The sequence below is a fragment of the Ochotona curzoniae genome, unplaced genomic scaffold (assembly GCF_017591425.1).
Source record: "Ochotona curzoniae isolate NIBS_2020 unplaced genomic scaffold, NIBS_Ocur_1.0 contig_3819, whole genome shotgun sequence".
NCBI classification, from domain to species: Eukaryota; Metazoa; Chordata; class Mammalia; order Lagomorpha; family Ochotonidae; genus Ochotona; species Ochotona curzoniae.
In genome coordinates this window covers 46781568-46799589 of record NW_024466004.1, presented here as the reverse complement: position 1 = coordinate 46799589, position 18022 = coordinate 46781568, and the positions used below count along the sequence as shown (strand labels likewise).

At 39.0% G+C, this 18022-nt stretch overlaps 1 protein-coding gene across 7 annotated transcripts in view; it reads right to left on the bottom strand.

Moving 5' to 3' along the window:
• Window positions 1-18022, bottom strand: part of KLHL32 (kelch like family member 32) — a 185753-nt gene that overhangs the window by 54619 nt on the left and 113112 nt on the right. The window lies entirely within an intron of this gene.

The window sequence follows — 18022 nt, the reverse complement described above, 5'->3', positions numbered from 1 at the left end:
ATCAAAGGCATTTTAATAAAGGATTGTGAGTACTTTCTAGTTTCAGCAGCTGAAATGTTATCTTGCAACTGTTTAGGAACAATCTGCTTATGAAGACAAGCAATGTATCCTATTACATATTACAACTCTCCTTTCTTCTACTAATGATAGTATAAGGATGGGTAAATTTGGGATCTGTGGTTAGGTGACAAAGCCTACGCAAAGATAGACTGAATTTATTCTTTTCCCATAACTTCAAGCCAAATGTTTCTTTAAGAAAGAACAACCCATTCTAAAACTAGTGAGATTGAAGCATTTTACACATAAAGTCACAGGAATTTTATGGAAAAGCCTCCTGTCCATAATGATTCCCTGTTGGTTCTGCCTAAGATGGATGATTTGTACTTGTTCCTTGTTTCTTTTCCTTAGCCTTTTTCACATTCTTTCCCATCTTCTAAAGGGGGTCCTGTAGCAATGATTCAAGGAGTGCTTGGGGTGGGGTTTCACCTAGCCCTACAAGGTTTCAAACTCAGAGCCAGGGTTTGGCAGTTACGCTTTCAGAAGGCTGAGGCTCCTGTGGGAGATTTGTCACTGTAATCTGATGAATAGCAGGGTGCTCACGCCACCACCGTCAACCCCTCTACTACCCACACACACTCACACACACGTTGGCAGCAATCTTGCATCTTTCAGCCAGAATTAGAATGTGCTATGTTTTGGTTATCCTTAGTTTTAGTTGATAATTATCACTATATGATCAATATGCTTCAATAACTTAAGGAATGAAGAAAGCCATCAGACAGCTGTTGATCTACTTAAATACTTTCAACATATTGTCCTCCTTTTCTAAGTTACTTAGGAGTGTTAAAGACTCCTCATAAGAAACACTTCATTCTACTGGGTCTGCTTCCATATTTGAAGAGTTAAGTGAGTTTGTCCTAACACAGTAGCTGATCTGAAACACGGTTAATCTCAACTGAGATGTATCAGAGATGCGGTACTTGAGTACAAGGACTAAGAAATGTAACATGGAAATAGATGGATCATTTTTATATTAATGTTGTGGTGAAATCTGGGTATACTGGGTTAAATATATTACTATAAAGTAATTTTTATTTTCAAAATATAGCTACTGGAAATGTTTAAATTACATATGTCTCTCATTGTATTTCATTTGTTCGGCAGGCACTATACCAAATTAAAAAATACACATAAAGAAACTGTAGCATTAAGTAGTGGTTAGTAGAAAAGTTCTGGAGTCAATTAAAGGGTTTACAATATGTTGACTATACTTTTAAACAAATATACTGTGCTGTGCTATAAAATAACAACTAGAAGAGAGGATTCTGATGTTTTCCCCACACAGACATAAGAAGTATTTGGGGATTGGTGCAGTGGTTAATTGGTTAATTGGTTAATTCTCCCATTTCAAGTGCCTGAATCCCATATGGGTGTCAGTTTTGTCCCAGCAGCTCCATGTCCCATCCAGTTTCCTGCCTGGGGTCTGAGAAAGCAGCTGAGGATTGCCTAAAGCCTTGAGATCCTGCACCCATGTGTGAGACTCGAGAAAAGTTCCTGGCTTCCGTTTTCAGATCGGCTCAGCTCCAGCTGCTGCAGCCACTTGGGAAGTGAACCAGTGGAGGGAGGATCTTTCCTTTTGAATTTCCTACTCTCTGTAAAATCTACTTTTTCAATAAAAATAAATAGATTTTTAGAGAAAAAGAAATGATAAGTATTTGAGAACATATAAATGTTTAATCTAATTTGAGCAACACACAACATAAATGTATTAAAACATTATATGGCACTCCATAAATACATACAGTATGTATCAGCTAATACTTAAAAATAAATTAATTTAAAAAGTTTATATATATATATAAACTTATATATATATATATATATATATATATAAATTTCCAGACTATCAATGTTGTATCAGATGCTGTTTAACTCTAGAGTTTGAATGCTCTGGCAGCAGATGATAACATTAATCATATTCCTAACAGGAGTCATGCTAAAAGACTTCAGGAATCAGGACAAGATTCTGGCTCTTAATAGGTCTAACTGCCAACATGACTGAAAGGAGAACAAATGCTTATCTTTAAAATGAAGTTCACAGATCATCACTATACACCATTTCCTTTCAAAGATCTAAGGAACTACACATTGCCAATCAACCAAAAGGTGTGACTTCGCATTCAGAAGATGAGTGGGTTATTTCTGGCAAAAGTGTCAATGGAAGCTCAACAGCATCAGTACCCCGGATATAATTTTGGCATCTCAGATAACGTAGTCTGAAGTTCCTCAGAAATCTGGTGGGGGCAGAGCATGTCACCTCTTCCAGATACATGTTCATGGAGTGCCCAGTAGCACAGTATACAGACAAGACCCTTACCAAGCTGCAAAATCCAGGCTTTGCAAAAAAGGTGCGTGGCACTAAGAGAAGAAAATCTTTCTCCCAATTTGTTCAGCTGCCAAAAAGCTGGACTATGTAGCAGCAGTCCAACATTATTTATCAATCACCTTTATATCCTTATATGGAAATACTGAATTCTTCCAATTAAAAGCATAACTTAAAAGCAGTTCAACTCAAAACTACAGGGAAGCAAATAATTTATTTTAACAGAGAATTTTGAAAGTGGTGCTTTTTTTTTCCTGCTGTGTTCATTCTAAAGAAATTGCTTAATGTCTTCTACTACAGTCTTGAAATCTTTTCATTTCTTAAACATGCAATTTTATACATCCCTCAGGTGCAATCTAACAAAGCATGTCCAGTCTATTAGCCAAAACAGAGAAGGTGGACTAGATAAGTGTTCTTTACTAAAGGAAAGCAGCAAACAGGAGCAGAACTGACACAAGTTCAAGACTTAGAAAGTAAGGGTGCTCCCTTGCCTGTCTTTCCATTTATTCTCTCTTCTGCTTAAAAATATCATCTCCCAAATTTCCAATACTTTTTGGATATGTCATGGTTTCCTTTCCCCATGTTGTGTCTTGTTCACATATCAGTGATTAAACTAATGTTAAACTGAAGACTCAACGTGAAAGAAAATCCACCCTCCCTCAGATTAGGATGCCTCAGCACACACGCCTTAAGTTGAGCAGATAGGCTCTTGGAATTTTAACAAAACAAAAATCACAGCATTTTAGCCATTGGTGAGACCGTGTGTAAGCAAAGTAAGTTCCAACAATGCTGCTTTTAAGGATTTCCATTAACGTGTTGGGGGAAATGGGAAGCAATGATTAAACTGCATTAAAGGCCCACCTGTAAGGCTCTGGATAGAAAAAATCATTACTGTTTTAGAAAGAGTGCTATTATGTTACTGGTTATAAAAAGCAATACTTGTTCATTTTAAGAAATCCAAGACGCACAAAGTAAGAAAAAGAAAACAAAAATCATTCATAATTTCACCATGCAGAGATAATCACTATTAATGTTTTTGTATATGTATTTTCAGACTTTAAAAAAGAAATCTTTTATATGTTGAAGAAAGAGAAACAGTAATTGCATCCAAGGCAGAACACATCACAAGCTTAGCTGTAATCCAGCTTGGGAGAGAAATGCAGGGCTTGTGGAGTCAGGGAGCCTTAGCTCAAATTCACCTCCGAAACCGCTGGTCAGAGCTTGGGGTCAATCCCTGAGCCCTTCAGTATTCCCCACGTACAAAATGGAAATTTCAGCCAACTTCCAGGATTGTTAGTGAGATAATGCATGAAAAACACTGTCCCAGGGCAGCACAGGAAAATATACAGTAGGTTGGATAGGGGTTAGTGAGAACGGTAAGAAACTTTTGATCTCTGTCATCCAATATCCATGAGCCATTAACTCATCACTGACATGAGGAGATCAATTAAAAAACGCGATTATTGGCCGCCTGGGGAGTGCATCAATGGATGGAAGATCCCTTCTGTCTCTCTCCTCTCTGTATATCTGACTTTCCAATAAAAATAAATAAATCTTTGTTTAAAAAGAAAGTGATTAGGTATATCATTAAGTCAGGAAAACAGAGTCCAGCCAAAGCAAAAAACAAAGAACTGAGTTACAAATGAATCGCATGTTAGTATATTCCACAAGCTTTCTCCTAAATGCTTGTATTCATTTTCCCAATGATTTTTTTTAAGATTTATTTATTTTTATTGGAATGGCAGATACACAGATAGGAGGAGAGACAGAGAAGAAGATCTTCTATCCAATGGTTCACTCCCCAAGCGGCCACAATGGCTGGAGCTGAGCCAATCCGAAGCCAGGAGCCAGGAGCTCTTCTGGGTCTCCCACGTGGGTACAGGGTCCCAAGGCTTTGGGCCGTCCTCGACTGCTTTCCCAGGCCACAAGCAGGGAGCTGGATGGGAAGCTGGACCGCGGGGATTAAAACCAATGCCCATATGGAATCCTGGTGTGTGCAAGGTGAGGACTTTAACCACTGCGCAATCGCGCTGGGCCCTCCCAATGGTTTTTAACAGCACATCTCTGTGGTAGCTGGCATAAAGCAATGTTCAATACTTTGCTGGATGAATGTCTATTAGCATTTTGTTTGCTTAAGAATTAAGGAAAAATAGAATAGCTTATGTCTTTCCAAGCTGTTCATCTAGTTCTGAGCCTCATCTACTTCCGGTCATTTCTCATATCTCCCTGGTCTTCGTCACCTTCCCTTCATCTTCCTGGCCTTCATATACATACACATAGAAGCAAAGCTATTGGTCATTTGGCTTCCTGACAGGGAAAGTTGATATTAATAACTACAGCTAAAAGCACTAATAGAAAAGTGCTTTATAATCATTTTTCTGTGAGAAAAAAAATATTTCAATCCACCTAAATTTTCTTATCCAGCTCAAGAGAGAATTATTTCCTTTATCAATTGGTTATCTAGATTAATGTATCTTAAATATCATTTAAATGATAGTTTGACCTAATTATGAGATTGTCTTAGTTCTTTCACCTTCTGTGACTTAAAAACCAAGTTCTCAGGCAGAAACAGTGATTTCAAATGAAAATTACAGCTCAGCAACAACAAATCCTCTTGAGTAAAAGAAAACCTTTCTCTTTTTTTTTCCTAAAAAGGTTTCATTCCTGTCACACTGCTTCTCTCTTGAAATCTAGTTTCTATCTGGAATTATGTGCATACATTGTGGCTCTTTGGGGAATATTTTTAAATAATATTTATTTCCCCTTGATTTGTGGCTATTTGGCTTCTCTTTCCCCTGGTCTTTACTTTTATAGTAAGAATATCAAGTTAAATAACAGAAAGAGAACCACAGGAGATGTTCTGAATATTGCACTTGACATGGAATTAAACGCCTGTTTTTCAAGTTTAAAAATTCTTAGACCTATACATTCCTCAAACTCAGTCTTTGTGACCTATTCCTCTACTTATATCTTTAAAAAGCTTATTTACCAGATAAACTGAATGTGTTAGATAAACAAAAGCCTGCAAGTGGCAAACACTGCCTTATTTGGAGCTATGATGTAATTACATTGGCGAGGCACCCATCCAATGGTTAGTATCAGAGAGGGAGGAGATAAGGCAGCTCAAGGGCTGAGGGTTAATTGTGTGGCTCTTCTATCAGTCTGCTCAAACTGGGAAGACAGTGAGGAAATGGTAAGTCTCTGTCCTAACGCTGTCCGCTTGAAGACTCAACTGTGGCCAAGTGACTGGCCATCTTAGTTGCTCCATATTGTCACTCACGTATGCACATACCAGCAGTGTGCTAACAGTAAATGAACCCAAATCACACAAATTTCTTTATTTGATAATTTATCTATCTAAAGATTTATTTTCTTCACTTGAAAGGCAGAGTGATGTGGGGCTGGCATTTTGGTGTACTGGGATAAACCACCACCTAAGTCAGCATCCTTTACGGACACCTGTGCAAGTACTGGCTGCTCCACTTCTAATCCAGCTCCATGATAATGTGCCTGGGATAGCAGCAGAGGATGAACCAAGAGCTTAGTGCCCTGCACAAAAGTGGGAGATCTGGAAGAAGCTTCTGGCTCCTGGCTTCAGCATGGCTTTACCTTGGCTATTTTACCATTTGATGAGTGACCCAATAGATGGAAGATCTCTTTTGACTTGACACACACACACTCTCTGATGCTCAAACAAATAAATAAATCTTTAATTCTCTATGACTTTCAAATAAATATCATTGAAATACAAAAAGAAAAAACACACAGCTTAGCTAGGGTCTGCATATTCACCACACATGAACCACAGTGTAGCTTATGTAGGTCACAGCCAAGAGATGTGTGTTCTCTACATAAAGGGAAACACACTGATATGTGTCTTAGTTGAGGCTGTCTGTCTTAGTCAACGGCCCTACCCAAGACTCCTTGACCTCTCAAGAACTCCACACCCAATCAGCAAAACAGTTTAATCCAGACCCTGGCACAGCGATCATATAAGCACAAAATGTCATCCTATGACTGTATCTACTTTAGACCCTCCAGTATCCATTCCACACAGTCTGTATTTCATCTATGAATCTTGGTTAAACTGATGATACTCAAAAACTCGATAGAAATGCTTTTCCATATTACTAACAATACCTGTGCAAATACAGCCTTAGTAACACCTGTTTGTCTTGTTCCCTTGTCCATTTCTTAGGATGTCATTATGTTTGAAAGAAGGATGTACATCAACAATGTATACAATCAATTTGAAAATCTATAGCTTGGGCTGAAAATAATAATCAACTTCTCTAAAAGTTGAAATAGTGCCATTTTCATTTCCTGAATATTCCCCCTTTAAAATGACCAAAGTGATGGCAGAAGTAACCAGCTTTATGATGACAAACCTGAACTGAGTTCTTGGAATCCATCTTCAACCTGGCCCAGATCCCATCCCCAGTCATTGCAGGCATTTAGCAAAAAGTCAGAGGATGGAGGCACATCCCTCTCCTCCCCATTTCTTGAATACATAAATTAACTTAGCATATATGACTACTGTTCAATATTTCACTAATATAATTATGGTCTTTTGCTTTCAATTATTAATGCCATTCACTTATAGAACCTCTCTTCAAAATGGCACCTCAATCAACAAATATCAACCTTACAGGTAATGAGAGCCAAGAGACATGACAACTTGTGTGCCAGGCTATAGTAGAATACAGCACACTGGCAGTTGTCACAGAAAATGCTAACTCTTGCATTTCAAGGACTCCTCAATATCTCCCTTGTGATCCTCTTGTGAAAGCAAAAAAAAATTGCCCCTAAAATTATTCTAGATATCCTGATAAACCAACTCTGCACAAAAACTAGAAATTTAGCAGTATTATCATAGTGAAATGAAAACACTGTAACAACAATTGATAGGGACCAAGTGTCCCTATGCCATGTTAAGTGTGGGGACCATTTTTATGGACCAAATCTATTGCTTCCCAGGATGTTTCACCTGTCAGATACTCAATGACTACTTATGCATACAGCTTATCATCCTATTATTCAAAATGCTCCCAGTGAACCATGGATGCTCACTGAGTGGGGTTATCTCCTGTTAAACTAGTCTCACGCTGAAAATATTGTAATCATGCAGTATATTGAACCTTACAGAACAATGTAGTGCATAGGTTGTTCTGCTCTCATGATTGGATGGTTAGCTGTGAGCTGCAGTTCATCACTACTGTCTAGCATTGAGAAATAGGATGCTACCACATTCTCCCTAGCCTGGAAAGAAAACAGAATTCTAATGTGAAGTACAGTTTTTACTGCATGTGTTATCACTCTCATTCAACTCACAAAATCAGTAGGTCACACCATCCAAAGTCAAAGCATTGTATGAAATGAGAAGTGAGTATTGTATCTCATGCTTTTGTGTCCTGCACAATGTCGATCATAACATCTTTGTTTTAGATGAGAAACACTTGTTGTATTATCAGTCAATTAAAAAAACAGCAAATTATGGGAGATATCCATACTTAACATGGAAAAAAAGAAATGACAACTTGGTATGTAAGTGGCTTTATAATCGGGAGAAATGAACAGACCTCCCACAAGTATCTGAGAAAGTACTCTCAAGTATTGGACGTTTAAGAATTCTTTCATCATGCAAACTGGGTGCTATTTCCCCCTACAACTGGTAAACATGGCACAAGGGCTACTTACAGGGCAGATGCCTGTGGCCTGGCAGGCACAGTGAATCTTGTGCTTTCTGACTTTTACATGAGCATTTTCTCACCTCTTTCTTCTAGAATTCTAAAAAGAATCTTCTTTCTCTGGGTACATAGAGATGATCAGAAATATACATATATACACATCAGAAATATATACATATATGCATATATGTACACATGTGTGTATATATACATCTACACTATTTGCTAAAAGTATATAAACAGCATCAAGTGCAAATGAATTTTCCAGTTAGACCATAAAGGAAATGTGCAGATGCTTGTTACAAACAGTTATTATTTGTGAAGCATGTAAAGACTGTTTGATGCAACAGACTGAAAAACTTGTAAGAAAGGGGAAGTTCTTTAATGGAAATCCTCTTCCCCTCCTCAGGACAACCCACACCAGTTCCTGTTTCCTTGCCCAGGTCTCCCCCGTGGCTTGAAAGGAAAGACTGCTCTGAGTTCTGACTTTCACAGCACTCACTACTTGCATCATCAGCTTGACCCTGGAGTCCCCAGCTGTGCACAAAGGTGCAGGTAGTACTTCACATCCTCGGCTCTTTCTGTCTGTCTTCACACAGTGGCTATTTGGAAAGTTCTGTTTGATGGAGAATGGCTAAGCACACACACACACAAAAACCCTAAACCTTTACAATTCAGCTTTTATTTCTTAGTGTGCAGCAAAGCATAATTCTGCTCCTCCAGAAATATTTAAATATTGTAAGTGTAAATAATTTATTAGATAGTGTAATATTTCAATAATTAAATAAAAGCACAATGCCAGAATGTTAGGTACACAAGGGATTCATGTGGCAGCCCAGCAAGACAGAAAAAGCTATTGGCCAAGCGTTTCCCCACTGTAAGTGTGTTTCTTTCAGGCTATCATTCAGCATCACATATACTACCATCTTATCCTTTTTGTTCATGAAAAATGGTTAGTCTTACTAATTGTGCATATTTATTCAGTTCTATGATTTTGGCTTTCCTGATTTCCCTCACTGGGTCTTCTTTACTTGCCTTTTGGGAGTAAGGGGTTGGTGGCCTTTCTTGTAATGGAGTTGTAGGAAAAACATATAATTGGAAGCTACCCTATCTGGAAGACCTCATAAGTGTTGTAACCTATCCAAGTCTAGTTTCTTTGTATAAAATTAAGGAAATGATACTGAATTCTAGATCCATTATAAGGAATTCTTCAAATGTACGTAAAGCTCCTTTCATATAATACATCTAACAAAAGTGGTCATAAATATTATTTCTTTTATATCTATCTATCTTTGAAAGGAAGAGAGACACAGAAGAGATAGAAATACAAAAAGAGACGGAAAGAAAAAGAAAGAGAGATAGGGTGGAGGGGAGAGGGAGAGAAAGGGAGAGAGAGCATCTGTTTGCTGGCTCATTTTCCCAAATGCGCACAGCAGTCAAAATTAAGCCAGTGTTGAGTGCAGGAGCCTGGAACTCAATCTGGATCTCCCATGTAGGTTACAGGGATCAAAGTGCTTGAAACATCACCTATTGCTTATCAATTGTCATACATGCACGGGAAGCTGGATCTGAGAGCACAGCCAGAGCCTGAGACCAGGAGCTCTGGGATGTGATGCATTCAAACCAAGTGGGCACATTTTTCCCTTTAAAAAATATAGCTCATGGTGCCTAAACTATAGCTTTGTATATTCTGTAAATTTTGTCCAATGACTGGGTGACCAGAAAAAAAGCAACATTGAATGTTAATGCAAACTTGTTTTTCTACAGAATCTGCCAAAATGATAGTCATGTAAAATCATTGATTTCCTTTGTACTTACAAACACTTTCCCAGAGATATGCAAGGAGTGCAGATTAAGGTATTTTACTGGATCACAAGACAGTACATGCTATTATAATGTACCCTGGCTCCCAAGCTCTATATTACTCATAGTAGAAAAGACACACAGAGGAATCTAAGGGTGGGGGAGTTGAATTTCTTTATGACCTTATTTGAAAGATAAACTCCTTGGGGAAATACAATTTATTCAGATTATCAAGATCCTGCTGTGCAAATCTACAGTCTGGGAGCACACTATGGAGATCAAAAAATATTTACTTTATTCTTTTTGGTATAAAAGCTTTTAATGAATGCATAATTAAGACAAAAAAATGTGTATACAGCCTGAGAAATTCCACTGCAGAGCCAAGCCATTTATATCCAAGGCACCTACCCAGTTGTGATTCCACCTTTCTTCTATTTGAATTTCAACTTAGTTATATATCAAGGTATTGTGTTTCTGCTCAACCTAGTGCTGCAGGAAAGCATTGTGCCCCAGGAGTTGAGGGAGTAGCATAGACTATTGGTGTAGATTTGTGGTGAGAGACTGTTCCTTTAGTATGAGTTAAAATAACCCAACAAATGAAGGCAACACAAAACCTTTTTCTAGAGAAAAAAACTTATCTTGTTTATCATCTGTGGAAAGATATTAAAAATTTTCTTAACATTATGTTACAGTTAATAGGATAAAATCCAATAATTACGGAAGAAAAATGAGAAAAGTATTTATCAATGCCGGCAAGATAACTCATGAAAAAAATAAATTCAGATATTTTTACATATGCACACATGTATGTGTGTATGTGTGTAAATATATATCCATACATATTTATATAAAAAGAGAAAGAAATGGGTGCATATATTTGTATATAACGGTAAATAAATTTGGACAATTGTACTTAATTATATTTTCATATGCTAATATAAATTGGCACATGATACAATTTGGTTGCATAAAAACAAAAAATTAGTGGCAATTCAAAAAATATAAGGGAAAAAATTTCAGCCGACTCTAATTCTTGGTGTTTTGGAAGGCTTAACTAAATATATTTGTGCTGTATAACAGAGGAATCCTACAATTAGGTTACTGGTACATTTTCATAATCAGTGGCATGCATAATATCCAGGGCTCATGAATAATTTTATATTGTTCTTTGGGAAAGTCTCTAGTAAGCTGGAAATCTTGGAAGGAGGGAGCACAGAGACACAGCCATTATAAAAACTAATAATTTTGGCCCAAATCGCCACGTACCACAAAAATGCTTTTTCAGAGTTTACTAAGGCCAACTGAACACATCAACAAAAGTGAAAGCAGCCCATTATATTGGCTCTGGTTGCAACACACCTGCTGTTGTAGAATATTTTGCATACACCATCACAGTGGCCCTATCAGCAGTCCTGAAAGCTGTGTCTAGTATACAGAGATGTGGAAGCTTCCTATGAAGTTTAGGTACAGGGAAATGCATGCAGATAGCAACCATAACATAGCATGGAGATAATAAATTGCTAAAGAAAGATCAGGCTAAAGAGAAAGGAAATTTCATAATAAAGATGGGTATGGTGTACCAATTTAACAGGAATGAACCTTTTCCTGGAGGCTGTGGTGAGCCACTGAATAATGAATGATTAAGCAAGAGTATGACATGATCAAGTTGTTATTTTTTTAATCAATCAAACAGAATTTTTCATGGATTAAAAATCTTTCAAAATCAATCAAACAGAATTTTGGAAGAGTTACCGGAATAGGACAAGAATGAAGGTGGGTTTATCAGTTGGCAGGAAGTATAAAAGAAGGAAGCAACAAGGATATGAATTAAAGCAGTGACAATGAAAATAGAGAGGATGAGAGACGTTTACAGAGTGACAGGGATACAACTGAAAGCTCTTGGTGACAGTGTAGCTGGGACACAAGGAGGCGGACTATTCTAGGCAATTCTGAATTGATTCACACTCAGAGAGATCATGTGCCTGGGATGGTATTTCCCAGTGCAAGTTCCGACTAGGCAGCTGGCTTGAAGAAGATGAAGCATGTGGTTCTTGGGGTGCAGTAAGTAAAGGGTGTATCAGGAAGACACGTAGGAGAAAGGGAAGGATTGAAAAATGGGGCTGCAATCAGGAAAAAGGCGTTAGCTTGGATTTTAGGGATTGAAACTGTTCAACACTGTACAATATTATGTTCAAAGTATAAACGGAAGTACAGTTGAATTACTGCAGGAAATTCAGACCTAAATAATGTCAATAAATATGAGTTGAAAGAGAAGATGGAGTGTTGGAGAACTCTTTAAGAGGCTAACCCAATGAAATTTAGTAGGATTCATGAAATCATGGGGAAAGTGTAAGATTATGTTTAGTCTTCTAGGTTGCGTGATTAAAAGGATGATGCTTCCCTGAGAAAGATGGAAAACAGAAAAAGCTGTGTGGAATTGGGTAAAGGTAATTAGAAACAGTCATGACATGTCAAGTGAAAATTCTGGCTGAGCAGAGCTGGAGTTCAGAAGAGGGAATTGCAGAAGCAACCTTCTGCAGATAGAGGGCAGCAGTAGTGAGAAGAGAAGCACCTGCCTGTGGTCAGAGAGAACCCAAGGGAAAGTCCAGGAGCCCATGGAAGAAGGACTTGTAAGAAAACTGCAAAGAAGAAGAACTAGGGTAGAGTCTTAGGAAAGGAAAGTACAAGAAAGAAAGCAGATACCAGCACCAAAGTGTAGCAGAGGAGTCACAACAAAAGGCCTTGATGCATTCAACAATTATGACTTTGGTGATAGTTGCTAGAATAGCTGTTGGGATGAAGGTAGAAGGTGAGGTTTAACAGGACTGAAGAGTGGATAGACAATCAGGTGGGAAGTGAAGGAAGGGAAGAACTATTGTATCAAGAAAAAAAGGACAACTTACTTTCCAAAACATTCATTTGTTGGTTTGCATATTTGAAAAACAGAGTTACAGAGAGAGAGGGAGGGAGGGAGGGAGGGAGAACCAAGAAAAAATGCATCTTCCATTTGCTGATTAACTCCCCAAATGGCCACAACTGCTTGGGCGCAGCCAAGCCTAAGCTAGGAACCAGGAACTCTGTCCATATCTCTACCATGGGTGGCAGCAATACAAGAAATGGGACCATCACGTGCCACCTTGGAGAATGTACTGGCAGGAAGCTGGATTGGAAGTAGAACAGCTAGAACTCAGCACTCATATGACATGCAAACATTAAAGACAGCAGATAATTAACAGTGCCCAAATGCCAGACTCAGAAAGAATAATTTCATCCATCATATTGAGCCTATTTATAAACTGAGAGAGAGAGAGAGACTGAAACCACAGGCGGTATCTGAAGGAATAAGGAGCTAATGGGGGATTTAGGCTAAGAGACAAGGCAAACATTTTTCTATGCGTAGAAGCAGGTGGAGGGTGGGTGACAGAAACAATATCTTAAATGAAACATAGATATTATTTTAGTCTCTCTAATTTCCAAGTATTAATAATGGAGTTAAGTAAGATCGATGTTTGTGCTGTTTATTGATTCTGAACTCTAGCATTAATAAAATATTGAAACCATTTTATTTGGGAGCGGAAAAATATCCATGCTGAAGAGTGATTTTTAAATTGCCTAGCTAACAACAGTTTGCTACTGAATGGAAATTTCCATTATCAGTAAATACCACATAATATCTCTTTTCTTTTTAAAAGCTCAGAGATTTCTACTTGCGAAGCCCACTTCTGTAGCAGTGTTTTGGCCTTAAGCCCCATCTCCGCTTCCCACCCAGCCTCCTGCTAATGAGCACTCAGAGGCAGATGACAGATCAAGTTCTCGGGTCCCTGTCACCAATGTGGGAGACCTGCATGGAATTCTCGGCTCCTGGCTTTGGCTTGACCGTTCCAGACTATTACAGGTATTTGGGAAGAAACCAGAAGACTGAAGGTCTCTCTATCTCTTCCTTTCAAATAAATATATAAGCTTAAGGTGGGGGGGGGCATTAAATCTTACTTTAAAGCAAAACAGTAAAAAAAAAAAAAAAAAAAAAAAACTCAGGGGAGACGCAGTTAACCCAAGATTATTCACATAGCAATTTAAACACTCTGTAACTTCCTAAACCGATCAGCATGCCTCTGGGCTGTCATTTACTGGCTTCCATCCTTTGGTGTGGTCTGGAGGAGTGAAAGCCAACACAATAACAGAAATTAATAGGCACCTTAAAATAGATACTATCTCTGAAGCTTCTCAGATCCAAATATGAATGGCATTTGGTAAATCTGGCAAAGACCCTTGATTTTAACAAATCATTAGTAGTTGACTGATGTAACAAGTCTGATACATTTGCCCCCTTTCTGATCACTTTCTCTGATTGAAAACAATTAAAAAGAATAAACTGCTTGCAACTTACATTTTGCAAATATTTAACTTTCTCTGAACACAGGAGCTCCAGCTTGAGTGGACTGTAGAAGGGCAGTCAGTGCATTTGACTGAGAGAACATTAGATATACTTGTTAGTGTAATCATTTCTTTTCTGTACCATAGAAGAAAAGGCTCAGTGTGGGAGAAAAATGAGCATGAGTTGTAACTTCTTCTCGGCCTCGGAGATAAATTATCCCACCCAGGACACTCACTATATATTATGTTTCTAGGCAATATCATTAATTTAATAATTAACATAATAACAATACTACATTGCTTAGAAGAGATAATCTCTGATAAGTCATTACAATATTACTTTAAACATAGCAATCTATTAGAATATTGAAAAATACGAGTCCCTCAAATTCAATCCCTATGAAAAGCATTGCCAACTTAAAAAAAAAAATGTACTCTGTGGTTAAAACGAATTGAACGGTGCTATTATATTTTTCCTAACATAACTTAAGATTTCAACAGCCGACAAACCGGAGAAAACGAATGGAAACACCTTTAGCCTGCTCCCCACATACTGAGGCCCTGTTATGTGGAGGAAGTGTGGAGGACAGAGGAGAGGAGGGGCTCTGCCCTGCAGAGCTGTGTCCTGGCCCAGGACGGTGCCCCAGCAGCACCCAGACACTTGCAGCCTTGGCGAAGGTACTTTCAGGGTCCAGTACTTCCCAAAGCTGAATACAAAGGAACTACTTGTTCAGCAAATAAATAAGTAAAAATATAGTAAAATTACCATTTATGAAAAGAAAAAAAAATCAACTTGCGTTCTCTCCCTTCGCTCTTGTCTAAATCTCTGTATGCTCAGTGAAGAGCGAAAAGGACCAATTCCCACGGCAGCCCACCTGGTGTGTCAGCAGGGAGGACAGGGGGAGCAGCAGCAGGGGGCTGGGGTGGGAAGCTGTCTCCTCCTTCCCCAGTGAGAATTCTGGGCTTTGCTTGATGTTCCAAAGGTGCACAGTGTAAACAGAGCAGCACCCTAGATCTGGAGGAAATTATCTTTTATGCTTGTGAAAGCAGAAAAAAAAAATCCAAACTCCTCACCGTTTTTCCCTAGTGATGCCTACCTATAGCCCTGGCCTTGCTTGGCTCTCATTCCCACAGCACGTCTCCTCTTGCAGGTCACGTCTTTCACATAAAAGTGCTAAACTAATGCCGCTTAATGACAAATTAATGTCCATGAATAAAAAATACACCTCTAATAGCACAGAGTAATTTGCCATTACAATATCATCATTGGACATGCCCCTGGTTTAATACGATGTATTTAATTCATAACCTAATGAGTGATATATAAAAAGAGGGAGATGAACCCTGCAATTACATTTATGTGAGTCTGTCACCTTATTTGTAAAACCTTAGAGTCATTTACATTCAAATTAGAACAAATGAATGATTTCACAAAGTGCAGTGATAAATGACCACAGCAGCTCAAGACAAAACTGTATTTCCTGTGAACACATTAACAGTTTCCTATTATTTGTTAAAAATTACAATGTATATTGCCCAGTGTGGTGTGAATAATGACTTTTTTGCTGATTAGGTCAGAAGACTAATATGTAGCAAAATAAGTAATTTTTTTTTCTTTTCATTTTTTCTGAGTTTTGCTCTAAATTAACTACTGAAGTCTGGTGGATTCACACTGCCACCTGCTGCCTAGAAGTAGGTACTGCATGTATATTCCTTTCAAGGGAGTTTGAGCATTCACTACTTTGGAAGTTTTATTTGAAGAAATCTACATAGTAGTTATTTTCTACTAATACATTTAAGTTGTATATCATCATGGAGAATGTGACCTTGTGACAGGAAGAACACTTGCTAACTTCATAGGAACTGTGACTTGGCACAGTTGGTACGAAATATTTCCTTCTTTTATTTGAAAGCTAATCATGGTGCGGGGACAGGGGAACACCTTCAGCAAGTCACACATGGCTCTTAAAGCATCACTTTCAAGGGGACACACACAAGGAGCAGGAACAAATATCGGCGATCCTTGATTTTATGACCTCTTAGGAGCCTCAGCAGAAGCCAGGGATGTGTGCCTGTATATTTTTCCACTCCTGAGCTTGGAACAATCTCAGGGGCACGGAAAACCTCTGCCTGAAGGAGCTTCATCCCCTTGACTTCTCCCAAAATGCAAGATCTGTCGTAGGCTCTGATCACAGAAGGCTAGGGAAGACACTGTGCCTGGTGATGAATCTGGAGAGGAACCAGCCAGCCATGGAGCTCAGAAAAAGGATTTCCATAGGTAAAAATCGTGCATTCCAAGGGGCTTCAAGTGGAGCTTTCTAAACCAGATCTCAACATCCTACTTAGGAATTTAAATTTCTCCATCCATAGAAGGAAAATTATATCCACCTGCCCTAATGAGCTACTTGGCAGAATAGGAATTAGAGTCTGCTCAGCACGGAGAGGCCCTCAGTAAACACTAGTGCACTTCCCTGAGAAAGGTAACAATGCTCCAGGGCTAGTGTTTGGAAAGGAGAAAGGCTGGAAACCAACAGGCCCCTTAGGAGGATGTTAGGGACTAACTGGAACCTATGAGCAAGAAAAGTGAGAGTCTAAAGAAAGGCAAGCACGTTAGAGATGGAGAAAAGGAACAAGCATGTCATTTTCATTAGAGTGTGGATCAACGCCAGCGACTGAGCAGATAATGATGGTGAAAAAGACAATGTCCAAATTGCTAGACAACTATTGGGTAAATAGTGCCATCAATAAAAAGAATGAAATGCTCTCACATATTAAGTTTAGATTCTCCACATTCTGTTTTAGAGGAAGAGATGAGGTGGACAAATTCAAAGTTTGAGAAATTAAACCAGATTCACAAACTGTAATAAAGAACTCGGCCAACTGTACAGGTGCTGGACACTTCCACAGCCGAAAGCTTTCCCTCCACAAGGTGATCTCCTAGGGTTTCTCTTATGAAATTTAAACTAATGAAACACACCCACTTTCTGACACAGTCAAGGTAGCTCACACGCTTCGCTGGGTCCATTCTAAAAGCAATAATTGCTCTTTAATGAACTGGTGTAGGTTCAGAAAAGACAGGGAAGAGGACAAAAAGCACTTCCATTTTATCTGGATTACATCTGGGCTTTGGCTCATTAGCCTAATGGGCTAATTCAGTCGCTGTTCTCATTGACTCAGAGACAAGGCTCTTCTACCTGCTGTTGGGGGCCTCTGACCTACAGGGGGAAAGCAAGGGACTGGAGTCCCCCCAGACGCCCCAAGTTGTCCCATGGAGAAATCAGTGGCGTTTCCTTGTGCTCAGAGGATCTTCAGCCAAAGCAAAAACTGAAGGCAAACAAGACACCAAGAAACTTACACCAATTTTTCTTTTCCCTCTTGGACATGCCTCTTACAATTTTTACTTAATTGTAAGGCAGAGACACAGGGGAGAGGCTGATAAAACAGTCTGCCAGTTCACTCCTCCACTGCTGTCAGTGGCCCACAGCTGCTCCTGGCCACAGCTGGGAGTGGAGAAGTACAGCTAGATCTGACACGTGGGCATCAGGGAACGCCAGTGTTTGAGCCTTGCTGCTGCCTTCTGAGTGGCACTAGCAGGAAACCGGGCTCCGGAGCTGGAGGTGGGCACTGAACCCAGACTCTGACGTGGCATGCACATCTGTAACAATGGGCATCTGGACCATTAGATCAAATGCGTGACTTGTCCTGGGGGGACATACAGGGCACTATAGTGGGGATTTATCCTTAATATATAGGGCAAAAAACCAAAACGCAACGG